This window comes from Thermobia domestica, chromosome 9, assembly GCF_964235325.1.
Source record: "Thermobia domestica chromosome 9, izTheDome1.hap1.1, whole genome shotgun sequence".
NCBI lineage: Eukaryota > Metazoa > Arthropoda > Insecta > Zygentoma > Lepismatidae > Thermobia > Thermobia domestica.
The window spans coordinates 218,308,836-218,328,307 of record NC_137462.1 but is presented as its reverse complement, the minus strand read 5'-3'; the positions used below and the strand labels follow the sequence as shown (position 1 = coordinate 218,328,307).

Here is a 19,472-nt window from a genome sequence, read left to right as displayed (position 1 = left end):
CTGCCGCTTTCATGGATAAGTGTATTTTGCTCATATTGAGTAGGGATAAAAAGAATGATAATACAATATTAGACATCGTCGTCATCTTACAGGATTCTAGGTCTGTGGAATCACAGAATTTGTCGCTTAAGTTAAAATCTACTTCCTTAATAGCATTACATAGAAGTATCTCTGCAGTCTTTACGACATTGTGAGATCTAATCATTTGGGCTGAAACTTCTGAACTCAGGTCAGAAGAAAATACAAGCAAAGGTTTGTTTCGGTTTTTTGATGGACAAAACTTGATTTCGTCCTCATATTCTCTAACCAAAAACATCTATCTTCACCTCATTGTTATAAATTGGAATACTGTCATCGAAGTTGTTCGTCAGCTCCCTAATTTTAGAAAGTGTGAAGCCATAATCCTTACTGAGCAAAGGGTCAATAACTATTTTGCTTGCTTGAATAACTGGAATTTCTGTAACAATTTTGTATTTTTCGGCTCTTTAACATTTGACAGGCAGTCATATTTTCTAAGATAAGCTTTCATGCAGTATATCGGCTGCAAACAACTTGTGATAACTATCTAAATCTGCGATTGTAGCCGAAATGTTTACGCAGATAATGCATGGAAGGTTATCTTGGAATTCTTTCTGATTAGGAACTCGGCTGGAAGTGGTTAATGACGGATTTTAATACAATTTGTCATATTGAACTTGGACTCCCCGAAAATCTTTGGACTCCCTACGAAATAAATTTCTGCGTACGCCCTTGGCTATATTATGCATCAGACTTCAATATATTGCTAATTTAAGATAATATTTGAATTCTTTGATCCCGAAAACCTACGATTTGACACCAAGATTACATTCCTAGGTGGCTTAGTTCCTTAGTTATGTATATTGATTGCTTATTTGGCGGCCATATTGGAAAATGGCGTCTGTGGAGATAAGTGACCATAATTGAGATGTCTACCCAAGAAAAAATAGTAAGTGATAGATCAAAGAACATGATGCAAATATAAAACTTCGTGCACCCACAAATTTTTACGGGCATGTACTGTGGATCCCGGCCTATTAAGTAAAGGTTCGAATAAATCCGGTTAAGTATATGAACATAGAATGAACGTGAGGTGTTAATGTGGATCCTACACGGACGTCATGTGCTGTATGGGAGTGTAGACTTTAAACATTGAAAATTTTTATTTCGGAAAATAATAAATGAATCAAAAAAGTCGTAAAGACAGGAAAAAGAATATCACAAAACTAAAAGCTAATAAACTTTTTGCAGTAAGAAAAGCTACATATCCTCCTATCATAGGCAACCAACAATGTTGTGCTGCAGTACAGTCTGGATGGATGTTAGGAAATGCATGGATCGACTCCAGTAACGAACTGGCCGAAATAATCGCTCTAACAAACTATTGCAAAAACAGAAATCAAAAATTCGCTTTCGTTCATCAATTCCTCGTGTGAAGTAACGGACGCACGGGTGTACTAATATTCTAGTTTTGTAAGGGCTACTTAGCGTGATCCTTATAAATGGCATTAACCCTAAAGGAAACTCCGTCTTACTCTGCAAGGGTAAAACCATAGAACTAAGGAAAAGAGAGAGAAGCTTTCTGAAATTGTATCTACATTCTTTCCTTGGTTTGTAGGATAAAATTTGTTTTTATCGGTGTTAAGTCCTCAAAAGCCACCACTAAAATGAGCCACGGTAACCATAGCAAAATATCCTAGTTATATCAATTTCTTACTCCCTCAAAACTAATAGTATACAATTATTACATTTGTATTACAAGATGCATGTTCAAATACTAAATGTGGAAAGCTACACTAGCCATAATTTAATTTACTTTGCAATTACCGCATCGTTTGATGATTAAGGGCTTCTTCTGTACATTAAGTAAAGCCATCGTTGTGACTTGTTTGAAACGATAATCAGGTGTAACTTCTTTCATTACTTTTCCACTGCTATATTGAAAGCTGAGATTTAAAACAGTATTTGCGTTTGCTGTACTAAAACGTGCCTTCTAATTATGCAACAGTACCTTCAAGTTACCCTCTTAAGACTATAATTATTTGCTAGTTTCAGACGAAACATTGAAAATTAAAGCCTGTATGTGCTGAACAGATCAACCAACGAAGAGGCCTCTCCATAAATTGGTTCGTATTGTGAAGAAATGAGAATTTGGTATCGCTAATATCGATCTTCGTGTTACCTTTTGAGGTAAACGCTCTCCCGCCGCATTCCCTTTGGTAAACTGAATGCCTGCTTTATTTTTGCGTGAGAGGCAGCTGGCTGTTCGTGATGCTGTATATCCACTCATTTGTAGGCAACGGCGGAGACAAGGGTAGGTACGAATGAATAGAGTGGAATAAATAAACAGGGAACAAAGGGATTGTAGATCGAAAGGTACTTCGTAGAAGAGCTTCCACGTAATGACGGTTAAATGAACATAAATTTAATTATAACGATGGTTGTTGTGAAAAGAATAGAAATAAATGTTCATTTGAAATACCTTCTCACTCTCTCGTTTGTACATTCACTTCATAGCAACACAATGTTGAATAATGTACCCGTATTGTTTTGGAAAATTCAACTACTCTAATACCAGTATTATCAAATTATCCGGCAATGTAGCTATAAATTTAATAGCTCCCTCAGTAGTAAGTCATACTTCACGTAGAATTGTTATTTTAAAATGGCTGTTAGATTTTCCTGAGTATTTTATTTCATATAGTTTATTTTAATTTTATGCAGGTTGAGAAGTTTCATTGGACAGTGTTGTAAAACTGGGATGTGTTAAGTTTCAAAAGCATAAGTAAAGAAGGACTGTCAGTATTAAGAAAACAACAGTTTATTATAATTTTGTAATAAGATGTATTCCTAAAGTTTCGTACTAAAGTATGTATATTTTTAGACAAGAACTTTTATTCAGAGTGGGATTTTCACATTGATATTGAGGCAATAATCACAAATAATATTTCACACTCGCATCACGTCTCTGTCAAACACTAAAGTCTATACTCCAATTGGAAACAGAGAGGGGAACGGTCTAGCCGAAATCCAATTTGTAGACTTCGAAATAGGAATTGATAATAACATTGTACAGTATGGTGATCGCTCCACAACAGCAGTGTAATGAAGCGATGCTGAATACATATACGCCCTACTATTTTTTATAGTCCATTGTATACTCACTTTATGAAGTAGACCATTATACGCTAGAAATAATGTTACTCGCTTTTAATTTATGAAGTAGATGGCTATACACTAGAAATTATTATGTTCCTTGTTTGCTTAGTAGTCAGTTTTATCCGCACCTACAATAAAAAAAAACATTACATGTGTATGTGTGATGATTTAACTTATCCTTTGGAACAGTTTATTTCTGAGAGTATGCCTACCAAAAATTCTAGCATGACATCATTTGGTATTAGATAGAAAATCATCATGCGATTGGTGTATTTGTAAGAAATGAAACAAAATATGATTGCCGTTCTAGCAGCATAAAAACATTCTTAAGTTGCTTTTGGAATAACGTTGTTCACAACGGCGATGGAGGCGTAAATATACAACTGAATCATTAGCATGACTATCAATTGCTCACATTCGCGATAATTTCGAAAGTGTGTGACGTAGAGAAGATTCAGTCTAGCAGGCCTCGAACAATTCCTGCTTCCTGAGCTGTTATGGTATAGAAACATTTCACACACTTGCCACTAATAAGTGTTTTTTTTTTCTTTCTTTCTTCTCACATGCAAATTATAGTGATCAATCTTGAAATGGAGAATCTCTTCGTGCTTTCCCTGTACAGCAAGAGTATGTTTCAATTATCCACAGACGTACCAATTGTCGTCTGCTGGTTGAAAATGTAGGTGTAAATTTGGTTGCATCTGTCCAGGCGTTTGCGATAGCAGCAAAACTACTGGACCCGACCAAATGGAGTTACCAAATGGGCGGAGATTCTTTTGCTGCTGACTGTACCATGGACAACCAGCTACAATGTAGAACTTTGGGGAAAAGTTGATATCGCTTGCTCAGTGACAACACCAGCTTTACTTTCTGGAGTGGGGGGGAGCAAGTGCAGAAATAGACAATTTTGGGTGGGCAGCTATCATTTTCTATATCGAGAATGATAGTGACATGTTATTGATCTGTCTTACAAGATATCTAAGGGCAGTCAAGGGGCAGACGATGCTACCGGGTCTTCCGTCCCCTTTACACTCTAGCATCGTCACTGCTTGCGCAGCAATCCCAACGGCAACTTGGTAACGTATGTATACATTTTAGTGGCCCTGCACTTAGAAAAATCCGTTCTCCGGACAGCGGTATATTTACAAATATACGGAACCCTCTTACTTACTACAGAAATCAGTACGGAGCATACGTTATCCGTATGCTATATAGGCACTGCCCTTAGATGTTACATCATGCCGTTGAACGATGTCTGATATTTAACATTCTTCCTTATATTATATACATATATGTACTGTATGTCAACTATATGTTATATACGTCCATTTGTATGTGAGATCCTGACCGCCTATATGGTTTCATACGGAAAGCACGTAGTACAGATGGAACACTTACAGAAAGTATTATAAAACATGCGTTTTCAGTTATACGTTTACTGTACGTTAAGTCCAAAAACTACAGGATTTACAAATGTAACATACGATTTTACGTACGCCACATACATTTTTTTCTCAGTGTATATATATTCTTCCACTTTTTAGTAGCTACGTAAACCTAAGCGAAATTAAACTTCTTGACCCTTTACTCTTGCATTCTTTTATTCACGTGTTTGCATTTTACCGGACAATTTGGAGATTGCCAGAGGGGTGAAGAAGTGTTGGTGCTAAAGGAGTTGTATATTGGACAAAAATTAATCTTCCTCCCCCGTCTAATGCACGAACTTTGACATTCTTTTTTCCGCCATCATAGCACCTATCGTTCCGGAAACATGAGTCATAGAAAGAAATTCAAAATCGAAGGTGATGCAGTAGAGGAGTCAAAATATGAATTATAAGGCGACAGCTTCATAAGTGTACGCCTAAAACAGTCAATTTGAATTTCCGATAAACTAGTCTTGTGATGATTTAATTTCTATGTTATTTTTCTTCATTTGACAAGTATGGAATCTAGCAATACCTTCGAACACGGCAATTATATTACAATTCGCACTACCTAACTCCCACTCTAAAGAAAAGATTTAATTACGTATTTTTAAAGTTGAAATTAAAGTGGGTAGGGAATACTTTATTAATGATGAACAGAAATAGGTAAAAATTCTGAACTAAAGAATATCTCGAATAGATATGGAATGTCGTTTAAGTCTAAATTCATCGTCCATCGTTGTGGTTGTGAGGAATCGAAAGGGAGTTGATATTGCATATTTTTATCATTAAAGTTCCATTAAAATATGTATCCTAACGGGAAAATGAGCTCAAATACTTCCCATAAACCTATTTTCTCCGAGCGAAGAACATGCATTTCAGGTAATATGAAGTTATAAAATGATTTAAACTAAGACCTATTGTCCTTTTTTTTTAAAAAAAAAAAAAAAAAACATATTTCAGAGATTAGAAACTATCCAGATTCTAATTGATTTTATAAAATATGGAAATTTTAGTTTCCATTAACCAAATCAGTGAAATAATTTTTTATATATGTGTACGTTCCTTTGTTGGGTGAAGTTTAGCGTTCCTTATCAGCGTACGAAACGGGAACTTACTGTTTAAAGCAAACTCCGAACTACCGTGATGCGTTCAACTTTTATAATGCTCTCCTACCACGTGTGTATTGCAATAGGTATTTCATTATATCTTCCTTCACTACTTGTATGAATATATTTTAAGTGATTAATTTTCTTTACGTTCAGGAGGAATTTTATTTTGGATTATAAATTGATATAAGAAGAAAGTTTGAATAGAAATTATGAACACAATAAATTTGCTTTTAAACAATCTTCTTTTCTGACAAATTGCACAGTCATCCTTTGTTTTTTGTTCGACATACATATATATGAATATATGTATATGTCTTTCAATATTCGGATTGACTGTGGACTCACCCGACGAAGCTTTATGACAATTTGCAGAAATATTCAGGGAACACCTTAAATTTTCCTTTGCCCAGGTTAATGTTATATTCAAATTCTGCAATTATGTGATGAAGAGAGTTAACATATAAATGGCTGAAAATTATAAATCCTGTAATCTATCTTCCTTCGTAGTCTTGTATAGTTAAATTGGTTGTTTGAGAGAAGTGAACAGTAAATTAACTTAATCAAAAACAAAATGTCGAACTACTTCAGTTGATTAAGTTGTTGTATGGGATGTTGTTACATTATTGGGCTGAGCGAAGTAAATTTCTTCTGTATCCACTTTGTGTTTCTTCTTAAGCTAATTTTTCCAAGACTATTTGATGTAAATCGTCTAAATATTCCATGTTTATCATGGTTATGATGTAGGCGGTTTCAAAACAAGACTGTTACAATCGATCATGTTCTTGAGTAATGTTGGTTGAATACACTTAACATTATTAATTCAGTATAATACACTTTCCTTAATCCGGTTCTCAGTACTCTGAACTCTCAGTAATCCGAACGTAAAAACTTTTTCTGTACATCGTCGTTATCGCTAAAACAGTGTTGTAACTCTACGTCAACAAATTCACGAAATTTTAAATTGGTATGTGAGATTTTGAAGAATAGAAAAGTGATTATCTTGAAATGATAAGTTTAGTCATTATCTAAGAGAAAACAATTTACTCTAGATCTGTGCAAGAAATTGAAGACCACTGAATTTTTCGGTTAGGTTAAAATAAAAAGAGATCTTCTGAGAAAGTCATTGCTGTTGACTAGAACATAGCATGTAATGTAAATACAATATTTTAAGCTCTCTCAGTAGTCCGGTACTTCGCTACATCGGCACCCCTATTTTGCAAGAAATAGTCGAATTAGCGAAAGTAAAATATATGGAGTATTTTGCTCCTTCGGTATCGAAGTAGTGAGACACCGTATAAGCTACATTAAGGGAACCGGGCATTGATATGGATTGTAGTATAGATGATCGAGACTGATCGTGCCCTTGAAGAATGGTAGACGATAAACTGTTTCATATATATTAGCACTGATCTCACAAAGACTATTTGAGCTACTTTGAGGAAAATTTACATACAATACTGGTTATAATTTTATAATTGCAGCTAAATTTTCTGTTTTAAATGGGTTTATTCCTCATTTTTATTTCATAGTCTTTAAGAGAAAAATATTTTTGTAAATACTGTTGTGTTCATTTCATTAAACTGAATTATTAATGAAATGACGATATGGTCGAAATAATATCAAAGTAAATGGAATTTATCACAAATAATGACAACTAATTCCTCCTAGTAAAAAATCGGCCAATGAAGAATATATGAAAATTGCGATCTGTGCAATTACGATTGTATCAAGAATCGAAATAATTCAGATCCCTTTCGTTTGAAGGTCATTTCAACAATATGAATTGTGATAATTGCCACCAATATGAGTTGTGTTAATAATTTTATACGTTCGTGTCAAATTTAGGATTCATATTTTATATTACCTAAATTAAGCAAATACAGGTAATACAGCCATTAGCCAAATACAGGTGCATGAACTTGGCCCCCCGACTTCAAACACAAATGATGGGATTAGTGTCTTTGGTTACTACATCGTTTATGCACGAAACCTCATCCTTTGTGCTTTATTAGTTCCGGAGATATAAGCAAAAAGCTGGTAGGGGAGAAGGTCACGCTTGTGCTCCGACTTCAAACACAAACGATTAAAGTAGTGCCGTTTGTTAGTGCATCGTTTGTGCTCGTTTGTGCACGAAACCCCACCGTTTATGTTTTAATAGTTCCTGAGTTATAAGCCAAAAACTGAAAACAACTGGAAACAGGATACAAATTTTTGCTATTCTATTAAATAAAGTGCTTGTATTTCTCCCATACATGAAGCACAAATAATGGGGTTAGTGCTATTGGTTAGTGCATCGTTTGTGCTCTTTTTTGCAAGGAACCCTATCGTTTGTGCTTCATTAATTTCGGAGAAATGAGCGAAAACTGACAGGAGGCCGCCTGAACTTCACCCTCCGACTTCAAGTATAAATGTTGAAAATAGTGTCACTGGTTAGTACATCGTTTGTGCACGAAACCCCATCGTTTGTGTTTTATTAGTTCTATAGATATAAGGGAAAAGCTGGTAAGGGACAAGCTTACCCTGTCCCCCCGACTTGCCGTTCTTTAGTGCATCGTTTGTGTTCGTTTGTTCACGAAACCCCATCGTTTATGCTTTATTAGTTCTGGAGAAATAAGCGAAAAACTGGTATGGGGGCCAAGTTCATGCTGCCCCCTCGACTTCACGTATAAACGATGAAAATAGTGCCATTCGTTAGTGCATCGTTTATATTCATTTGTACACGAAACCCTATCGTTTATTCTTCAAAAGTTCCTGAGTTATAAGCCAAAAACTGAAAACGGAATTTGTAATTAATATTACCATGTCTATATACATAATAGTAATAATTTCTTTAAACTGTGGAATCCCAATAACAAATATTTTGACACTTTCAGTAGATCGCAATTCTCGCGATCATAAAGAAGTCTCAAACAGACTCGTGCGAAATATAACACCCGAAACAAAGAGCCCAAAGATGTTTGCAGAGTATGAATTGAACTATTTAACGAGTAATTTCCACTATTTATCACATATACGTCACTGTGATCCATCTTCATTCTTGTATTTTGTGGTATTGACAAATTGTAGTATGTAATGGAAAATACACTAGAAACCATAAGTATGTAACAGTAAAGTAAACCAACAATAGTGGCATATGGTTTATTATGATTAGTGATTGGATATTATGACACTAGTGTGAGTATATTGAAATACTAAGGCATGAAAAGAAATAAGAGCGAATTGAATTAATTTTGGAAGGAATGAATGAGGACTCTATGTATATGTATAAACATATAAAGACTATATCTCCGAACCTTCTAATTGTCCCATCACTCGTAGAACTTCCGTTTACTTCGGTTAATATTACAGATGCTCATTGCTGTGCCGACTGAAAAAACAAATGTAATTAAATAAACAAAATACAATTTCAACGCAAGAATGTTGCAATATTTGAAGGAGGTTTCATTTCGTTATTACCTAAATCCTGTCAATTCACTTTATCTATTAAGTAGTCGTGAGTATTAAATTCCTTTCATTTTAAATATGTCTGTTATTCCATTAGTTGATACCACTGTTTTGCAGATATCCTCTAATGTGTTATATTTGTGAGTGAAAATTTTAAAATATCATAGTGTTCCTGAGTATAATTCCCATTGTACAGTTGTGCTTACATGTTTTCTTTGAGATTATAAAAAAATAAATACATCTTCAACTCAGGGCGGATTTTGGAAACCAAGGCTTTCCTGTAGTATCAGTCAGTTCAATCTTATCGTATTTATGTATTAACAAATACTCATAAAAAATTTTGATAATTAAAATAGCTAATTTTACATTAATTCAATCATAGAGACTTACAGAAATGACTTTGTCTTCTTCTTCAGAAGGATTACATGAAGTCCAAGAAGCAACATCTCTTGACAGCATGGAAAAATAAAATGGAAAGAAAACGATAGAGATTTCTGATCCCGTGAAAAAGTTTTGTTCAGGACTTTCTTGGTTTACAAAAGAGTGCATAGCTTTTAAGTAGAATTTTTTCGTTCATTCTTATCTATGGCCAATGTCGTTACGTCTCCCTTCCCCCTGCCTTTGAGAAAAGAATAACAGTCAAGACATTTCCCAATCTTTTTCTGAAGATCTTAATGTTGCTTTTTTTCATTCTTTGTTGGCTTTCTTTTTACATCAGAGGATTCCTCTACTATTGTTTCTTTTCATTGTTTACGATAGTAGTATCTCAGCTCGCACTATCTCAGAAGACCACAGCACTTTCATCAACAGATACTTTTTGTTTGAAGTGTTCTTATGACCTAGAAAGAATGGTTCATCTTATCTAGACAAAATAGTGAGAATAAAGAGCTCTTTCCAGTTTAATGTAGAAAATTGCGATTAATTAAATTTATTTGAATTTTTACATTGTTTCCTTTCTGTTTAACCATGTATGCTAGAAGTGATCACCGCATCGACCGCGGTCTACTAGTCGACCGGTAAGTCTTGAGAGGTAGCGAGAGGTAGCCCGGGTGGTCTGGGTCATACTGTCTGCATCGGTTATTATTAGTTTTATGATTCCCTCTCCCTATATCAGGTTAGTGAACAAATAAGTGGACTACCAGTGATTTCTGAAATGACAAGTAGCCTACTTTTCAATCTCAAAAGGGTTGGCCATGCCTGGCCTATAGCTACCTACAGACCCTAGTTCAAAACCCAGAATGTGAAACATATACTGTAAATACAAGTAAATTTTCTAGTTGTATTCTAGTAAATTTTGAATAACGGTTTTCTATAACGGAAAACCTACGAAGAATTGAAATTGCAAAGGAATTATATATGCTATAATCTTACTTATACAAGCCTTTACGTACAATCTATATAACCAATAGACAAACAGACAAAGTATATTGCAAAGCAAGGAAAAAAGAAAAAGAAAGAAGGGGAAAATCATATTCAGTGAATATGAAACAGAAACTTCATCGAAATCTAGAATTCGAATTTTCCCGATCACCAAAATTTTTTGATTGCTATGGACTTTCAATAGGTAAAAATATAATATAGTATTTCAAGTATAAATTTGGGCAGATTTAGGAGTGCTTCTAAATTTAGCAATAAATAATGCATTTTAACATTTGCTTGCTTTCCTCACATTAAATTCAGTGGCGGCCGGTGGATTGTGGTTTCGGGTGTTGCAGTACGAGCGATAAGAGACAGAAGATATAAAGTTGACTCATTGACTAATCAGCATAACTTTAGATGCAAATGCTATGTGGCATGTTAAATTATAAAATTCTGTTTTTAAAAAAATAAAAAATGCAGAACATTTTATCCGATTAATCGCCTTAATTAATTAGTAAGTTCATTCTCCTCTCTTTATTTGGAGCAAATCTGTCTAATACATGCTGGTTGAACTCTGGTATTCTTATTGTCAGGTCTTTTTCGATGGAAAGCATAACCAATCGTGATAACCTTTCTTGGGACATTCAATTCCTTGAAAGTGTCAATTCTTTCTCATGTGGAAAAAAACTTTTCGTCTTTTGTTGACGCCATAGGTACTGTTAATATTCTTAGTTAATTTCAAAGCTTTGTAGATTTACTAAATATTTTTTCTAGATTATTGCGAACGATTCATTCTAGCAAACTCAGTCCTTGACAGTGATCCGAATTCCTCTTCAGCGTTGACTGAAGAGAGTTCGTAGCAGAGAGTAGTGTTATAAGAAAAATGAACATTGAACATACTTTATTCACAGTTTATCCAGGAAAATTTAAAATAAATTGAGGAAATGTATCTGGTGCAAACAACACTACTGCATAAGATATCCTGTAAATTTAAACTGGATTTCTTTTTTTTTTTTTTTTCGAACACTCTCCTGAATTGCCCTTTGCTTGTTTTGTCTAAGCCTTAACTGCAAATTTTTCCTCAGTTGAAAGCTGGTCAATGTTTTTTGTAAGTTATTTATAGAAGTCATGGTATGCAATTCATTCAGAATTTGTAGGTTATTTACAGAATTAAAGCATACACAATAAAATTAAACCTAATAATTAAAAACCAAAACAGCTGATACAAAATAGGTACTGGTATATGAATTCCGAATGTCACATATTCATACATCAACACACACACATGTGCGTAAAAGAAGAAACTACATTACAAATCATCCGTCTTGCTTCTTACGCAATGCACGATGAACACAATATACTTCCACATGAGGCGAAACAATGCCTACCAATGTGATATGTTCTGGAAAGGAAACCTCGAAACCCGCCAGATGAAGGATCAGCATGTAACAGAAGCCAAAAAAATCAAAGAACATCAAAACAAACAGCACTGCCAGTTCTACACCCAGAAATGTTAACTGGGAGGGGTCCAAAGTATTTGAGGGAGGTCCAATACGTCTACATAATATGGAACCTGTCTTATACTGCACCCGAAAAGACGATAAGTAATTCTTACTTACTTCACCTATATTTTTAGAAAAAATGATAGAACGATTATTTTTATAAGAAAAGAAGAGTACATGATGAGGCGTAAAATAAAATATTTAGCCTACATCAATCGTTTCTGTGTTAGAAAAGTATAGTTTATTAAGAAAGTCTACAAATGTTAGTCAAGTTTCGAAATTTTTGGGAGGTCCGGACCCGGTGAACCCTCTCTAAACTACGCCCCTGAGCAGTGCTAATTAGTCCCAAATTCAATGTGGCGTTCCCCATCATACAGTTTTATGTGGAAATTACCAAGAGTATAAAATATACTTATTTTATAAAAGAAATATGTTTATACTAAAATACTATCCACAGAGGGGGGGAGCGATTCTACATACTGACTTATTAATATTTGATTCACAAATTACTTTAGAAGAAGCCTTCATTATCAAAGTAAACTAAGAATTAACTTGTAAATGTGGGTCTACTTTCATTTGTTTACTCCTCTACTAGATATTTTCTTTCTTATTTTGTAATTTTGCAATCATTTTTTTTAATTGTCATTATATTGATTTGCTTCAGTATGGTCCCGTAATTTAAAAATATGATTGCATAAAAACAAATTCCATTTGTTAATTGCTAGTGAAAGAAAATTCAGAAATCTTATTTAGCGTGAAAAACCTTCTCGTTCACTGGAAATCGTACTGTGTTGCAGAAGCACTGCAACGACCAGTCCCTTTAACTTCTAAGATAGGGGAAAGGAGACTTAACATTTGCTCCAATTCCTGCGCTGAAGGAATCTGGTCGTTGCATGCTTGCTGCAACACAATGTAAATTAGAGACTCTGTGACGGATTATTTTTCGCTTTTTAAAATGGATTAACGGAACGGACAGTTACAGAAGTAAAAAATATGTTATTTAAAGTGTATATATGCAAGTATTAAAAAGTATTTTTTCTGTTCTTTACTACTATTGATAATAATATTTATTTCTTGAATACTTTGGTCGTTGCGCAACGCTGCAACACTAACATTAGCCGCCACTGATTAAATTCTTCCCTTTCTCGTTCTTTCAAACTGAGCCTGTGAGTTACAAAATAATTGACTTATCACCTTTAATTTCAAGCTCAGTTTTGCAAACACAACTTACGAAGATATATGTTTACAATTTAACACAGCGTAATATTCTGTAAACACATTTAACCAAAGGATCATTAATTACATAGCAGCACAATATGACATAGAAATCCATCTACTGCAGTTGCGTATATGTGATAACTAAACCGTTGCTTAACTGGGTTAAACTGTTAATAGCTATTGCACAGCATGAGGTTGCAGGATCAAAGATAATATTCTATTGCAGTGAAATAATTGAGAACATGGTGAACAAGATATGTGAAAAGAAACGTAATTTCTTCGAATAAAAACTATACTATCGAGAACTACTCTAGCTTAAAAAAAGAAAAGAAAAACATTCAAAGCTTTCGTTCTTTCATTAAAACTAAATTTCGAGAATACGTTCTTCGCTATAAGCAGCACTTTTACCTTCCGAAATAGAAACTACTTTTTTGGTATTTTTTTAAAAAAAATAATACCTTAATAAGTGTCATATATGGCATTCATAATTATAAGTGTATATATGACATCCATAATTAAATAGGAGAGTTTTAGATCTCTAGTGTGTAAAATACATTATTTATATCCCTATAAATTTCCTTAATTGCGTATTCCACACTAGAAGGTTGTAACCGCTTTCCTGATCTGTCCCCCTGCTGTCCCGCCAACGAGTACTTTCAGCAGACCTGAACTTACCTGGTTAAGACATCAAAGAACATTTCCAAAAAGGGATTACAGAACTTTTCCCGGATTCTCCTCAGGTCTCAACACTGAGATGATCATCAAGCACCGATAAGTTCGGATATCTCGTCTCGAAATCCTCACTGACATCCAGATGATCGCTCAGATCGCGACACACAAGAATATCATTTACACATGCAACGAAAACACATAAAATAAAATGATACTATGCTTACTTATTAAATATAATATTATATATATATATATATATATATATATATATATATATATATATATATATATATATATATATATATATATATATATATATATATATATATATATATAAGAAAAACAATCACAACACTAAACACTGATATAAACACTTGACTATTTCTACAAACAAAATTACACTTTACATTTCACGAGATAATAGCTCTTTACAGAGCGCGAGAGATAGCATGAGCTATGAGAAGCGGGAGGTAGGAAGAACGCTAATCGCTGCGACGGTGACAGTGGAGAGAGAGGTAAGATTTTTTGGTAGTGTTTCTAACCCATGCCGATACAGTACTAACCTCCAACATAAGTAACAACAATGGATAAGAACTACTTAATGCAACTTATATGTATTATGATACGCTTACTTGTAGCTTCAGGTATTTATAAAGGTTCAATACCGTCCATACAATCCATCTCATCATCATCGTCTTCCGTCTCGTCGTCACTTTCTTCAGAAAAGTCACTATTACCGTCACTGTCCTCGGCTAAGTTTATTGTAACGTTTTCAGTAAGAACGTCTAACTGAGGTTCCATTTGCAAATATGCTCGTTCATATCTTCGTACTTTATCACACCTAGCCTTCCACTCTTCCGCTGTTATCATTGTAAATTTCTCTTCGGCGAGTTTCATCGCATCAATAATGGAAAAAGTGGTATTTCTTGCTGCTACATATTCTTTGACTGCAGCCCAAATCAACTCTATCAGGTTTAGATCAGGATGATACGGGGGCAAACGAAGAACTGTATGTCCATATTCAGCAAGGAGCGAATCTACTTTAAATGTCCGAATACGAGCTTTATTGGCTTTGATTTAATTATAAAGTTTTGGTTTGTACATATTTTCTCTGAAAGGAATATTGTGTCTTACAAGCCAATCGATCGTTACAGCTTTACGAGATGATGATGTCGGTGAAGGATTTGAACAGACATTGTGATGTGGTGCATTGTCCATCACAAGAACTGAATTACTTGGCAAGTTAGGAATTAGCCGTGACTTCAACCACTTTTTATAGTTTTCGTTCCAGATTTGAACATTACTAACGCGTCTGGAATGAAACCGTTTTCTCCGCCAGCATGCATGATTATTACGCGTTGTCCTTTAGAAATTGGTGTGAGTAAACCTGTATTTTCTTATCGGTCCATGCGTGTTGTTTTGTGTGCGATGAATGCAAGTACGTCTCATCCATGTAAATTATGGGGCGGTTCTGCGTTCTGTAATGATCTATAGCTCGCAAATAAGCCAACCTCTTTGACCGAAATTCATCTTTTTCAATAAGTAGTCGTCTATTGTTTTCAGCCTTAATCCATCTAAATCCTAAGGAACGGATTATTTTCCGTAAAGACCAAGTGCTTCCATTAAAATTAATCTTTTCTCGAAGTACTCGCAACAGTGATTTTACAGAAGGTCCTTGACCGTGAACAATATGAAATTTATTAATTGTTCGACGAATAACGCATTTGTCAAAATCATCCACTGAGATTTTTGTTTTTCTTTGTGCTCGCTTCTTATTCGGAGTAGAAAAGCTCGTTCCCGTAATTTTGTCTTTTCCCGCTCACTCAAAACACGTTTTAGTGTACTTACTGAAACACCGGTAGCTTCAGATACTCGCTTTTGTACTTGTTTTACATTAATTGCATTTCCACTGTCAGCCTCTCTCTTCATAAAATCATAAACATTAACCAAAATCCCTCTGCTTTGGCTGTGAATTACTTTCGATCCTCCAAGTTTTCCGCTCTTCTTACCCTCCATTATGATTTAAAAAAAGGAACAAACCAGCACATAACACAGACTAAAACAACACAGAACTATGCACAAAGAACTACTCTTCACTGAATACAAGAACACTGTGTCCAGTTCGGCTTCTGCATGTGTCTCTTAAAACGCCTCCATCTGTGTCATATATAACCACCCCGGGAAGGAGGGTACCAATAGGACCACTTTGTTTTACCAGAGAAAATGACAAACTTCCCTGTATGAGAGGGGAAGGAGTTGACAGGTCTGTAGCCACGATTTCCCTAAGGCTAGGACATGAGTCGTGGTCCCCAGAATGAATGGATTGCAAATATAGGTGGTGTTATGTGATATAATTTTTAGTTATTTTAGCTTACTTTACGATCATCATGTATTAAAAAAAATAAACGAGTAAGGAAACCTTTAACGGACCGAGTGCACTTTTACATCTTATTAAATAAATATGCTACTTTATTGTTCAGATTTGTCTAAATGAAGATGAGAAATGCAGGCTGCAGACTTATTCAAAGTGTTTTTGTCATCCCTTCCCAGAAATGCTTCAAATCGCCAAATTCTAATTCACCGCTGTGGCAGTTAGCGACACTATTACGATTGCCTGATCCTTTCAAATGTGTTGGTGGCGGATTTCAAGGTCATAGCTCATGCTATCCCACGAGCCCTGTACTTTTGTATCACATATGTATGTGGATAAAATATATTTGGGGGTTCACCACAAACACTTTTCTCACACCACTCACTAATTAACGTGGGGGTTAATACTGTGGGGTATCACTAAAGTAATCCCACGATGTAAGTTCCTGGCTGATGCGAGAAAAATCCGTATCCAGCAGAATACATACAGGTAGTTACAATGTAGAATTTGGACATTGGAGGACTCGTTTCTACTTATACGCACAGGGTCAGCGGACCCGGGACTTGACTAAGTAAGGGCTAACCGTGATACCAGTCCTTGATCAGCTATGAGACGTGTGCCCCTTTACTTACTTGTATGGCGAATTTCACGAACATATTCGCTAAATCGACGCGTGGAAAAACTCCTAGAGTTGAAGTGTTCCAGGTGTAAACTGGATTGACCGATTGGTCAATGTTGGCAGTTCATTTTAAAATGTAATTTTAAAATGCCAGTAGCCAGCAGTATGCATATGCAAATTAAATGTTAAAAGAATTTGTGTTAATTCACAGTTCACTGGCCACGATGCAGGAAAACACGAAAACTTGTCGTGGGAACGTGGAGACAAAAAGTGGCTGAGTGATATGTTGGCGCCGGTGAGTCGTTCGAGCCTGAGAACTTCTAGATAAAACTGGCTGAACGACATTACTTGTCGACGGTCTGACTAACAAGGAGAAAGCAGACTTTGTTAAATGAACTTCGGAGCCATTTTTTGCAAGGTGATAGTGCACATTTAAAGTGTTCATATTACAAACTGGGAGAGCGCAATGGCCTAATAAAGCAGAAAAAAAGCGTCTTAAAATTTTCGACTCGCCACATGTTTCGTACGTTGCACAAATTTATCAAGTGACGGCGTGGCAGAATCAGTAGCATCTGTGACTCACGTGCCAAGGGCTACGGGTTCTATTCCCCTGAGGTCAACTTTTTTTGTTTTTTGCTTGAACCAATAAAGTATCCACTTGTAGCTACAAGTAAAATATTAATTCACCATATGTTTATAATGAATTAAAAGAATAGAAATATTCAAATTAGTTGTAAAATCTTTTAATGTTCCATGTTAACTACCAACGAAATGTAATCTATTTCGTAAATATTTTGATATCACGAGTTATGTTATGGTTATCAAAGTCGTTGTGTAAAAAATGTTCTTGACGCTTCGTGTCTACATCTGTTGACAGTGTGTGTATTACAAGCACTGGCCCAAATGGCACGGGAGCATGAGAGGGACATGTCCCCTCCAATCTTGGAACTGAGCGACTGTCCTCCTAATAATCCGATTTGAAATGTGAGTTTTGGGGAGAAATGCGATGATTTGTGTCCGATTGCCACAAATGAAAATGAGTTGAAATTAATATCCCCCCAGAATAACCCTCAAATCTGCCCGCCTAGCAATTTCGAAGACAACTCTGCTCCCCTGATCCTCCACAGTACTGTTTTCCAACTTCATAAATATTTTGAACATCGCTTTAAAAAATATGGAAACGGTCTTACCAGTTCTGTCCCCAATGTTGGAAACAAATTTTCCACGCTTATTGCAAGGGAAATAAGGGGAAAATATCCTTTGGTTATAGGAACATCCAGTATTACCAAATGGAATTTCCTTCTCATCCCCCTTGTAATTCTCACACTGTCTACAGATTTGTATACAAGAACATTTTTTACATAACGACAGTGGTAACCATAAATATCTCGTGATATCAATATATTTACGAAATAGATTACATTTCGTTGCTAGTTAAGTGGAACATTGAAAGATTTTACAACTGATTTGAATATTTCATTTTTTTGATTCATTATGGCGAATTAACATTTTACTTCTAACTACAAGTAACTACTTTATTGGTTCAAGCAAAAAACGAAAAAGTTGACTACAGCGGGAATCGAACCCGGTACCCTTGACACGTGAAATACAGGTTCTTCTGATTCTGCCACGCCGTCACATGGTATACTTGCGCAACGTACGACATGGGACGACTCGAAAACTTTAATGCTTTTTCTCTGCTATATTAGGTCACTGCGCTCTCCCAGTTTGTAATATTAGTGCAGTAAATGAAGCTCAAATTTTAATGAAGAAAGGAACAAATTAGTAATAAGCTGAAAATTGGTACAGATGTTGGGAATAGTGTTCTAAACAACATACTAAAAGTCCCATGAAATCTCAGGTGACCTTTGCCGCCATATTGGAAAATGGCCGCCGGAAGTGTCAAAGGAACAATACCCAGATAAAAATAGCAATATCTTATTTATGGTTGAACATAAAGAGATAAACTTAGTGCTTTTTTATAGAACATAAATAACACAATAGTTTTAAAGAGAAACAATTTTTCATTTAAAAAATGCGCTCATACTTTTAGAAATATTTAGCTCTAAATTCTAAAATTCCGAAAACTACCGCCAAACTCATTTAAAATTTTATTGAACGTCGGATGTAATTATTAACAAGTTACAATTTGACATAGATGTTGATAAAGATTATTTAAATGACATACTAAAATCCCACTTCTTTGTTCGCCATATTGGAAAATGTGCAAATGTCCGAAGTAATTGAAAGATAATATTTTGTTAAGTGAAATACAAAATCTGGACCGGACTAAATATATGAGAAATTGTAAGTGCAGTTGATCCGAAGCCCATTGGGACCAATGGCGGTGCAAAGAGAAAACGTTACGACGTGTTTAAAGTTTCCTCCGCCATCTTGGTGACCGCCATCTTGGAATGCATTTGTTTATTTTAAATGGCAACATGGTCGTGTGGCACATCAAGCAACATCCCCGTTCAAAGAGAAACCCAATGTTAAGGTTATTATTCCAAAACCTACAACTGTTTTGAAGTTGTGAATAGATTTAGCATATGTTATATGTGAAATGCTGTGAAA

At 35.1% G+C, this 19,472-nt stretch overlaps 1 protein-coding gene and 1 long non-coding RNA gene across 5 annotated transcripts in view; one reads left to right on the top strand and one right to left on the bottom strand.

Annotated features, from left to right (window-relative positions):
* LOC145660604 (uncharacterized) overlaps nucleotides 1-9,666 on the bottom strand; it is a 126,745-nt gene extending 117,079 nt beyond the window's left edge. For all 3 annotated transcript variants that reach the window (XR_014126841.1, XR_014126840.1, XR_014126842.1), the window contains exon 1: nucleotides 9,548-9,666. This is a non-coding gene — a long non-coding RNA (uncharacterized LOC145660604). The remainder of the gene's footprint in view (nucleotides 1-9,547) is intronic.
* The window catches only part of LOC145660602 (uncharacterized), a 1,167,369-nt gene that overhangs the window by 1,053,483 nt on the left and 94,414 nt on the right, over nucleotides 1-19,472 (top strand). The gene's annotated exons all lie outside the window — the stretch shown is intronic.